Source organism: Myodes glareolus, chromosome 8 (genome assembly GCF_982192425.1).
Source record: "Myodes glareolus chromosome 8, mMyoGla1.1, whole genome shotgun sequence".
Classification (NCBI taxonomy): domain Eukaryota; kingdom Metazoa; phylum Chordata; class Mammalia; order Rodentia; family Cricetidae; genus Myodes; species Myodes glareolus.
The window spans coordinates 23,379,522-23,391,727 of record NC_142033.1 but is presented as its reverse complement, the minus strand read 5'-3'; the positions used below and the strand labels follow the sequence as shown (position 1 = coordinate 23,391,727).

The 12,206-nt window shown below is 38.8% G+C and overlaps 1 pseudogene; it reads left to right on the top strand.

Moving 5' to 3' along the window:
* Positions 1 to 3,060: 3,060 nt before the first annotated feature.
* On the top strand, positions 3,061 to 3,420 carry LOC148121133 (small ribosomal subunit protein eS26 pseudogene; annotated as a pseudogene).
* Positions 3,421 to 12,206: the final 8,786 nt, after the last annotated feature.

The following is a 12,206-nucleotide window of genomic DNA, read 5'->3' as shown; positions in this document are numbered from 1 at the left end:
TTAAGCTGCACAAACCCTCCCATTGCAGGCAATGGAGATTTTACACACAGAGCAAGTGAAAGGCTATATTTTCAGGCAGCAATTCTTTGGTGACTAACAGGAGGTTGAAATAATAGGGCCTTTTATTTATAGAGTCTTTAGTTCAAAGAACTCAAAGCAGCAGTAGTCATGATCTCATTAACACGCAAAGTAGCTCTGTGAGAAAACATAGAACCAATAACTATATTCTGCATATAGAGTGAGTTGGACTTCTATAGCTATGTGCAAGACCCAACTGCCTTTCTGTCCTTATGTAATGGGAATAGTGAAAAAACAGCCTGTGAGAACTCACCAGAACTCAAAGCAGCTTGTTCAACACATTGGTGATATATGGGGGATGAAACACGGACTTTGTTTCAATTTAATTGAGTCTGACCATGACAAGCGCAGAGACTGTTTTTTCATTTTAAAAGATAAATTTACAGGCATTAAATTCTGAACAGAATTTTTATCGGTCTTAAATATGATCTTTTCATCATAATGATATTTAATTTAATTATATAAAAGATTATGAGTTTGTATATTCCCAAAGATATGCTTCTGTCACAAAGCCACACCAAAATTGTGGTGGCATTTCTTGGATTTGATTGCTTAAATGCCAAAGTGAATTAATTTCTATTTTTGTGGAGATACAATGCTGTTTAATGTCAAGAGTGGCCAAGATAAAAAACACTGATGACAACTTATGCTGGAAAGGATGTGGGGTAAAGGGAACACTACTGTGTTGTTGGAGGTCACTTGTTTGTTCCCGGCTGCTCATCCCCAAAATAATCACACAGAAACCATGTTATTTGCAATACTGTTTGACCAATAGCTTAAACATGTTTCTGGCTAATTCATATCCTAAATGAACCCATTGTAACATGAGGGGGCTAGAGCTTGTTGGGTGCTAGATGAAGGCGGAAATCATAAACAATCCCACACCAGTTTGGAATTATGATTAATAGAATGGTTATTTATTCAAACAGGAAAAACTTACAGATTACCATCCCAGACAACAGCCCCTCTGCGCGATCAGGAAAGGAGTCTAGGAGCCAGAAGTGGAGCCGGAAGTCAGAGAAAGAATGGAGGACAGTCGCTGCTTTTTGTAAAGAGAGAGAGACCACACCCCAATGGGCTGGTATCTCTGCAGCTATTGGCTGAAGTAGCAGAAGGAGCTCCCGCAGCAACCCATATCTATTAATCTGTGTATCACCACATGGCTGTGGATTACTGGTAAAGTTTCAGCATGTCTGTCTCTGAAGGTGGCTCCATTGCTTCTCTCTGACTCCACCTTCTTTCTCACAGCATTCAGTTTAATTATCCCCACCGAGCTCTGTTCTGCTGTGCTCTGCTATAGGATCAAACCAGTTTTTTATAAACCAATGATATTCACAACATACATAGGGGAATCCCATATCACTGTTGCATTACTGGTGTGAGTAAAAATTGGTATAGCCCCTTTGGATATCAGTACGGCAATTTCTCAGAAAATTAGGAAACAACTTTCCTCAAGACCCAGAAATACCACTTTTGGGTATATACCCAAAAGATGTTCAATCATACCACAAGGACATGTACTCAACTATGTTCATAGTAGCATTGTTTGTCATAGCCAGAACCTGGAAACAATCTAGATGTCCCTTGACTGAAGAATGGATAAGGAAAATGTGATACATTTACACGGAGTACAGCATAGAAGTAAAAAAAATAATGACATATTGAAATTTTTAGGCAAATGGATGAATCTAGAAAACATCACATTGATTGAGGTAACCCATACCCAGAAAGACAAACACCATATGTACTCACTCAATCATGGATTTTAAACATAATTCAAAGAAAACAAGCCTGTAATTCACAATCCCATAGAACCTAGACAACAATGAGGATTCTACATGGATGTAATCTACATGTGAAGTAGAAAAAGACAAGATCTCCTGAGTAAATTGGAAGCATGGGGACCATGGGAGAGGGATGAAGGGGAAGGGAGAGGAAGGGAGGGGAGTAAAGAAAAATGTAGAACTCAATAAAATCAATTAAAAATGAGAGAAGAAAAGATTTCATGACTCCTAGTCATCAACTTTGGTAATCAATAAAAAAATAATTTCAGGGAATGTCAGTTTTAAATAATTTAGTTGTTTGGAAAAATAATTTAGTGCTGTAGTATCAGTGTATACCCTCTACGACCAACATTTTTACTGATTTCCTTAACTGGTAACTAACTAAGCAGAATGTAACTTCTACAATGATCCATATTTAACTGATGATACTCTTTGTGCTTTGTGTTGACCCTCTCTGAATACAGAAAATTATGAAGAGAAGAAATGTCAGGGTCCAGCCTCAATGGGATTCACACATTCTAGGGTAGAAGCATGAAGATTAGAATTATTAAGCAAAAGGAACAGAGATATTAGAGAAGTAAAAGAGAGAAACACAGAACAGGACCAGGAGAGAAATTCAGTGAAAACTGAAATCACCCATGTTTATTATCCACCTGTTTATATACTCAACTCCAAAAGCAGAGGCGACAGTAACAGATTTCATAAACATGATATAAGGAATAAACAGAGCATCCTAATTCAAGTACTTTGCTGGTTGGACAGGTTATGTAATGCCCACACACTTAGACCTGAAGACAGCTACTCCCTGGAATCTCCTGTCAATCTCCCTAAGGAATAGACCTGAATTCTCTGACCTTTGGCCAAGGTTGAGCAGATCCACCTGTACACTCAAAATACTAATTAACTACATTCTAGGTCAGGATCTTTTGTTTTTAGCCACGTCTGTTGTAAACAACTTTGAAAGCACAAGAATAAGCTCAAACTCTCTGACCTGTTGAAAAGGTGGAACAGGACTCAAATCTGTGGGTCGCCGGCAAGAAAATCTTATTTTGTACCCACAGATAAGTATAGAAAAAAATTCTAATGGAAGAAACTTATGTTTACAGAAAATGGAGACCATCCCTTAAAACCACAGCTGGGGGTGGGGGTGGGGGTGGCTGGAGCGATGGCTCAGTGGTTAAAAGCACTTGACTCCAAGATGACCAAAAAAGGGAGAAACAGCGGTCGTGCCAAAAAGGGCCGCGGCCATGTGCAGCCAATTTGCTGCACTAACTGTGCCCAATGCGTGCCCAAGGACAAGGCCATTAAGAAGTTGGTTATTAGGGACATCGTAGAGGCCGTTGTCGTCAGGGACATATCCGAAGCAAGTGTCTTCGACGCTTATGTGCTCCCCAAACTCTATGTCAAGCTGCATTACTGTGTGAGCTGTGCTATGCATAGCAAGGTATTCAGGAATCTATCTCGGGAAGCTCGGAAGGACCGAACACCCCCAACACGATTTAGACCTTTTGGTGCTGCCCTACAACCTCCAAAAAAGCCATGCAAAGTGGCTTCATAAAGATAGAAGAAAACACCTTGGAAAAATTAAATGGGATTTATACTTTAAAAAAAAAAAACAGCTAGATACAATGATCAACAGAAGGTGAGGAGTCCGTACACACAAAAAAAAGCTCTATGTTATAACTTATGTGTTTATTATAGGTCAGAGAGCACTGGAGAAGAAAAAACAGAAAGACTGTAAAAAGAAAGAATACCAGAAGTTCTCTGTGAAGCAGTCTTTTCTAGAAATGGCTTGATAAACAAGAGCAGAACAATGCAGTATCAGTAGACAACTTAAAGCAGACAAAGAAAATTCCATAGTGTCCCACCCCTAGACAAAAATAAACACAACTAATAAAAGCTTGATGTGGAGAATTAGTCTTTTTCAAAGGTCTGTTTCCCAATTAGTTATTCAATACAAAGTGAAAACCTTGAAACCATGTAAACACAAGTAGTAAAAATATGCTTAGTCAGTTGAATTTACATATCTGCACATATGTGTATGCCTACAACTGTATGTTTATACACTAATAATCCAAATAAAAGAAAATTTGAATTTGAATGTGAGAGTGCATGGGAGGTTTTGAGGAAAGTGTTTTGGCAAAAATTGGAAGGACACAGGGAAGGGAGAAATGCTATGATCCTATTTCAATTTAAAATTTATGTAAATTTTAAAAATAAAAAATCTTATAACTTGTGACTTTTATAAGAAAACTATATATTTTTTCTGTATCAGTTAATACCTAAAATAATGAAAGCTATGTGATCTAAGGGAAAGCCTGGCTTAGAAATATATCAAAAACTATTACCACTACAGATAACTTCTATCTTTTCATTTGTTTTTTTTCCCCAAAAGTCATTGTATTTATGCTGTTCAAGTCAGATATCAAAAGATGAAAATTTGTAAAGGTATTTTGTGCTGGGAAGCCATTTTGCAAATAATATCATTATTTTTTTTGGTGATGTATTCTGGAAAACATTTTTTCTTGATAATTATAAGTCAAAAACATGATTGAGAATCCTGAAAAGACAGCTGCTGTATTAATAATAATTACTTTACTTCTGTTGGAAAAAGTTTAAGTTAATGTGTTTTGAATTGTCTCATACTAACGAATTAAACGCAAACATAATGCATTTGGTTATGGGAATGTGTTATTTTCATAAAATGTTTGTTTTCCAACTGAATTTTTATATCTAAAAGCAAATGCATAAAAATATGGAAGACAATGGCAGATGGGAATAAAGGTGATGGAATTAAATAGGTGAAATGCAGTTTGCAAAAATCTACAGGGAATGGATTAGAGAAAATATTTTTTGAACAGGATGTAAATGAAAATAAAAGTACAGATTGAAAATATCAAAATAATAAAAATTAAGCATACTGCAGTTTGTGAGTCTTTGCTTTTGCAACATATTATTTAGAAGAAAAAATATTGAAGTACATCAAAATACATGGACACATGCTATTTGAAAGTATTGCTGTTAATGTTGGTGTTATATTTTACAAATATAATTAAGCCATGTTTTAGAAGTGTAGATTTAAAATGCTTATATTTGAACTAATATTGAGGAAAATACTCTGAAATTTACTTCTGAAACCTGTGAGGGGGGTTGAGAAATAGTTAAACAATTAATACAAACTTAAATGGTTTTATCAGTATTCATCATGATAACATTTGTATTTTGCTATCTATTCAAACCTTTCATAATGAAAATTTAAAAATTAGTGAATTAGAGAAATGGATAGAATTCTAGGAATATACAATGAAGCAGCAGATCTCGGTCTCTTACTCCCGACCCAATCCCATGGCTTCTTTCCAGCTCTGCAGTAGGATGCCTGTTGTACCCTTCCCAATCCTTCTTTTCCTGTTGCCTGTGGATTCTGGGGATGTTCTCATCTCATCCCCAGCTCATTGCCTTGTCTCAGCCCCCAACCCTAGCAGGCACTCCTGCTAACCTGGGCCCTGCTTCGGTCAGGGCGTTAAGTAGTTATCTGCACCTCTCTTTCTGCTCCCTGAGATCTAAACACTGAACCCCCAGTCTCATCCCAAGTTCTGTAGTAGAAAACTCATGGTCTTCACTTCCTCTCTGAAGCCATCCCCCATGGATCATAAAGACCTTTTCCTCCAACATTCCTTCCCCAGACACATCCCATTATCCCAGACTCCAGCACCAGCAGAAATTCACTGGTAAAACACCAGATGAGCATGTCAAGGAAACAGATAAAACTCTTACTCAGTCATCATAAGAGAAGATTCCTTCTGCAGTAGTTGGGAACAGATGTAGAGAACCCACTGTGGTGCCCCCAGATTGTTGAATCCCAAAACCAAGAAACCAGATTGAATGCAAAAGCAAAGAATCTTTTTTATGTCTAGCTAACTAGGGTCCTCTGTACATCAGACACAGCGGGTGGAGTGGGAGAGAACCCGAGCAGCAGTGGGGCAGGGTATTTATTGGCGATAGAGCAAGGAGGTGGGGTGGCTTGGCGGGTGGGGGAGGGGATCTTCAAACAGTCTCAGGATTGGTGCACCTCTAGGCTGGGGAAAGCTTCTCTAATTTGATTGGTTAATTACAAGGAGGCAGGGGATCGTTGCTTCTGGTGGTAGTTGCTATGTTTACTGTGTTCCACCCTTATCTGTAATAAAGTATCATCAGAGCCCACCATTTAACTTCTGATTGGTTCCTTACCATAAGGAGAATATATGGCAGTTTCTTCCAAGTAATTAGGGCAAAATGTCAAGGACTCAGCACTTCCTGTTGACTCAGGAGCCGAATCTGGCTGGGTCTTTTCTGCAGCCTATAATGGCTACTAAAGCGGGGGCTCAGCTCTTTACCCACAACCAAACACTATGTAGAGAGAAACAGAGACCTTGGAACACAGAGCTCTAAATGGAATATTCCATCAAATCACTTCCCTCTACTTCAGAGAATCCTAAAGAGAAAGGAGAATGTAATATCCAGAGGTGACAAGACAACAGGTCCCTCTGAATCAGATGAAAAGGATCATAGGAACTCAGACCCTGAAACAGCAAGAATAGAGTCTACGCAAGTTTGCCCCAGGTCTACTGCTTATATATTATAGCTTTCAGCTTCAGATACTTATGGGATCCATGAACATGTGGTTCTCTGATTCTTGTGCTTGCTCTTGGGACTGTTTTACTTTCATTGGGTTACCTTGGGATGATCTTTGTTTTATTGTGTTTTACTTTGTCATGTTTGGCTGTTACCTTTTAGAAGACTGTTCAAGTATAAGACAAAAAGGGCAATGATATGGAGGGGAAGTAAAGAGGAGAAATACTGCTAAAAGTAGAGGGAAGGAAAACTGTAATCAGGATATATTGAATGAGAACATAATGAGAAAAGAGAATGAAAAACAGGATATTCAGGAAAGCAAAATTTCTGAAGACCACAGACATGAATGTTAAATAAAAGAGTGTGTGTGTGTGTGTGTGTGTGTGTGTATATATATATATATATATATATATGTATATATATATATATATAATCACTCTTAACATTATCATAGTATATATTTTATTATTTACTATTATTTACTGTAATTAGGAACCAGGTCTACTCATTCAACAGCTCAATTTCATCAGCCATGAGATCACCTGCTTCCAAAACCTACATACTTACCCTATAAAATTTGCAGGCCTCATCCCAGAGATGCAGGGCTGGTTCAACATACGAAAATCTATCAATGTAATCCATCATATAAATAAACTGAAGGAAAAAAAGCACACGATCATTGCATTAGATGTGGAAAAAGCACTTGACAAAATTCAACACCCCTTTATGATAAAGGTTTTGGAGAGATTAGGGATAGAAAGTTCATTCCTAAATATAATAAAAGCAATATACAGCAAGCCGACAGCTAACATTAAATTAAATGGAGAGAAACTCAAAGCCATCATACTAAAATCAGGAACAAGACAAGGCTGTCCACTTTCTCCATATCTCTTCAATATAGTGCTTGAAGTTCTAGCAATAGCAATAAGACAACATAAAGAGATCAAGGGGATTTGAATTGGAAAGGAAGAAGTCAAACTTTCATTATTTGCAGATGATATGGTAGTGTACCTAAGCGACCCTAAAAACTCTACCAGAGAACTCCTACAGCTGATCAGCACCTTTAGTACTGTGGCAGGATACAAGATCAACTCCAAAAAATCAGTTGACCTCCTATACACAAAGAACAAAGATACAGAGAGGGAAATCAGAGGAACATCACCTTTCATGATAGCCACAAATAGTATAAAATGTCTTGGGGTAACTCTAACTAAGGAAGTGAAAGATCTATCTGACAAGAATTTTAAGGTTTTGAAGAAAGAAATTGAAGAGGATACCAGAAAATAGAAGGGTGTCCCATATTCTTGGATTGGGAGGCTCAACATAGTAAAAATGGCAATTCTTCCAAAAGCAATCTATAGATTCAGTGCAATCCCCATCAAAATCCCAACAAAATTCTTCACAGACCTTAAGAGAACAATAATTAACTTTATATGGAAAAACAAAAAACCCAGGATAACCAAAACAACCCTATACAATAAGATTACTTCCAGACGTATTACCATCCCTGATTTCAAACTCTATTACAGAGCTACAGTAATGAAAACAGCTTGGTATTGGGACAAAAACAGAGATGTTGACCAATGGATTCGAATTGAAGACCGAGATCTTAATCCACAAACCTATGAACACCTGATTTTCGACAAAGGAGCTAAAACTATACAAAGAAAGAAAGAAAGCATCTTTAACAAATAGTGCTGAAATAACTGGATGTCAACCTGTAAAAGAATGAAAATAGATCCATACCCATCACCATGCACAAAACTCAAGTCCAAATGGATTAAAGACCTCAATATTAATTTGACCACACTGAACCTGTTAAAAGAGAAAGTGGGAAGTAGTCTACAACACATGGGCACTGGAGACCACTTCCTAGGTAGAACCCCTGTAGCACTGACAATAAGAGCAACAATGAATAAATGGGGCCTCCTGAAACTGAGAAGTTTCTGTAAAGCAAAGGACACTGTCATTAAGACAAAAAGACAACCGACTGATTGGGAGAAGATCTTCACCAACCCTGCAACAGACAAAGGTCGGATATCCAGAATATATAAAGAATTCAAGAAACTAGACTTTAAAATGCTAATTAACCCAATTAAAAAATGGGGCACTGAACTGAACAGAGAATTCTCAACAGAAGAAGTTCAAATGGCCAAAAGACACTTAAGGACATGCTCAACCTCCTTAGCGATCAGGCAAATGCAAATCAAAACAACTTTGAGATACCATCTTACACCTGTCAGAATAGCTAAAATCAAAAACACCAATGAGAGCCTATGCTGGAGAGGATGTGGAGTAAGGGGAACATTCATTCATTGCTGGTGGGAATGCAAACTTGTTCAGCCACTTTGGAAATCAGTGTGGCCGTTTCTTAGGAAATTCGGGATCAACCTACACCAGGATCCAGCAATTCCACTCTTGGGAATATACCAAAGAGATGCCCTATTATACTACAAAAGCATTTTGTTCAACTATGTTCATAGCTGCTTTATTTGTAATAGTCAGAACCTGGAAACAACCTAGATGCCCCTCAATGGAAGAATGGATAAATAAAGTGTGGAATATATACGCATTAGAGTACTACTCAGCAGAAAAAAAAATAACATGAATTTTGCATGCAAATGGATGGAAATAGAAAACATTATCCTGAGTGAGGTAACTCAGACCCAAAAAGATGAATATGGTAAGTACTCACTCATAAGTGGATTCTAGCCATAATTAAAGGACATTGAGCCTATAATTTGTGATTCTAGAGAAACTAAATAAGAAGGTGAACTCAAAGAAAAACATATAGTTATCCTTCTGGATGTTGGAAGTAGATAAGATTGCCAGGTAAAAATTGGGAGATTGGGAGTGGGGTGGGGTGGGGATAAGGGGAGATGGGGAGAACAAAGTGAGAAAGGGAGGATGGGAAGAGTTTGGGGGAATGGGACGGTTGGGATGGAGGAAGGGTGGATATGGGAGCACGGAAGTAATATCTTAATTAAGGGAGCCATTTTAGGGTTGGCAAGAGACTTGACTCTAGAGGATTTCCCAGGTGTCCAAGGAGATGTCCCCAGCTTGTTCCTTGGGCTGCTGAGGAGAGGGCGTCTGAACTGGCCCTATCCTATAGCCACACTGATGAATATCTTGCATATCACCATAAAACCTTCACCTGACGATGGATGGAGATAGAGCTGGACTGAGCTCCCAAGGTCCAAATGAGGAGCAGAAGGAGGGAGAACATGAGCAAGGAAGTCAAGATGCAAGGAGTGCACCCACCCACTGAGATAGCAGGGCTGATCTAATGGGAGCTCACCAAGGCTAGCTGGACTGGGACTGATGGAGCATGTGATCAAACTGGACTCTCTGAATGTGGCTGCCAATGAGGGCTGACTGAGAAGCCAAGGACAATGGCACTGGGTTTTGATTCTACTGCATGGACTGGTTTTGTGGGAGCCTAGTCTGTTTGGATGCTCACCTTCCCAGACCTGGATGGAGAGGGGAGTACCCTGGACTTCCCACAGGGCAGGGAACCCTGATTACTCTTTGGACTGGAGAGGGAGAGGGAGAGGGATTGGGGGGAGGGGAGGGAAATGGGAGGAGGTGGAAATTTTTAATAAAAAATTTAAAAAATTGCTGAAAAAAATGTCTAGGCCGTCATCTCTGTCTCTTTGACTCTGTCTTTCTGTCTTTTTCACTCTCTATCTCTGTGTTATGTGTGTGTGTGTGTGTGTGTGTGTGTGTCTGACGCTCTCTCTCTGTGTCGCTCTGTTTCTCTCTCTTTCTGTTTCTATGTCACTATCTCTGTATCTCTCTGAGTTTGTCTCTCTCTGTCTCTGTCTCTGTCTCTCCCCTTCAAGGAGAAGGCCTTTCCCTCCCCTCCCCTTGAGGTTGTTGCATGGTGTGATTTCTTCAGAATTCCTTGGCTTTAATCGACCAAGGTGCACATCCACTGCTACATCCTAACAACTGTGATTAAAATTTTGAAAGTATTTTGGTAGAAGTGCAATATAGGGTTGGGAGAAACTTTTGAAAGTTTTCACAGATCCCAATATGCCTTTCTGCTGCCTCTCACTCACCACGCTAGTCACTATTCTAGCTACCTTCCCGGAACAGGTCCTTACTTACCAGAACTTCTTCCTCAATAAAAGTTTCTGAGTAATAATTTACATGCCTTACATGCTGTAGGCCCATGCCAGAGGAGCAGCAAGTTGCAACTGAAGTTCCAGGTGTCAGCCCAGCGAAGGGAATCCTCTGATGGGCCAGTCTCCTTTAGGCAAGACTACGGGACTACAGACCCCAGAATGTCTTTAGCTTTTGCTGTGCCTTTTCATGTTTGCTGTGGCTCTCTTTCTCTTTCTCTTTCTCTAGCACGGTGTGAGAGGACTTGGGGAGTTCTCTACTGCCTGTAATATAGGCAGTATATAGAACATCCCATTCTACTCGGTAATTTTATCTGAGGATTGTCAAGAAGATTACCCATCCCTAAGCTATACTGTAAAATGATAGCTAATATTGAGTGTTGGTGAATAAAAATAAATACAAGGAAATGTTTCATAGCCAAGGTCTGTGGGTCTCTCCTAAAAAACTGCATGGACCGTAGCTCAGGTTAGTGACTAACAACTGAGTCCCAATAGCCCAGCTAATTTAAATTCTTTTAACCTTAATGTGAGATGTGTTCACAGGTCTCAGAGCATATCACAGCTGAAACAAAGTTTTGAAAATAACAAAGTAAGACTAAGATGTTTTTGTTAAATACCTTTGAGGTTAAAAAAAAAAGAAGAAGACAATCTAAAGTTTCAGAAAGGCACATAGTTGAATGCAGAACTCTTTAATGTCAGAGAACAAGAACAAAGCAGCCCAGTAATTACTGGCTGACTCTCTTTGCTAGGTTTGGTTAATGACCAAAGGTGATGATTAATTCCTTATACCCATTTCTGTCCTCAATCTCATGATGTAAAAATCTATTAATGAATGGATATATACTCTTAATATTTAAAATAGAGCTGATTCTTTTTCACATATAGAAGTTTAGGTTTATAACTCCTTTAAGATTCCTTATAAGATTACCTTTCAATATAAGTAATAAAGTAATTGGCCCTTTCTTTGTAACTGGAAAATGCAGCCTGCCAGTAAAAGACTTGACAAAAATGCTTTGCTTGCCACATGGTTAATCCATAACAATTTGTTTGGGTATGAATGTATATAGGTTCTTGGGATAATTTGTTCTTCACCCATAATACATAAAAAGTTTAATCATGTGTGGGAGATGAAAAACATGTTTTTACCTATAATAATTCACTTGAATAATGGAATGCAACTGTTTTGATTCTTGTACTGCCTGGAAGATTCTGTTGAGATATAAAAGCTGTAAAACAACATGAGATAGAGGGAGAGAACAAAGAAGAGTAAGAATAAAAAAGGAGAACATCAAGAGAGTTTATACATGCCTTTTTTCCCTAACCCCCCTGAAATAGAAAAGTTTAGCCTTGCCAACTCAGTGGATTTCTATCAAAGTCCTGTGCTGCTGGAGGCTGGTTCCCCAGACAGCTCTATTACAGATACAGGTCTGATGGAGGAAGCTCTGTTAACCAATCACCTTCTAGAAGTGGAGCCTAGTTAAGGCATGACTACCTGGTGCCCAGAAAGAAAATTGGGAGGGACCAGGTGTGTGTTCTGTCTGGGTGATTCCCACTGGAAATAGTGGGACTCGAACTTTCCATTCTTATGGGGTAAGTTTCCCCTTATAGC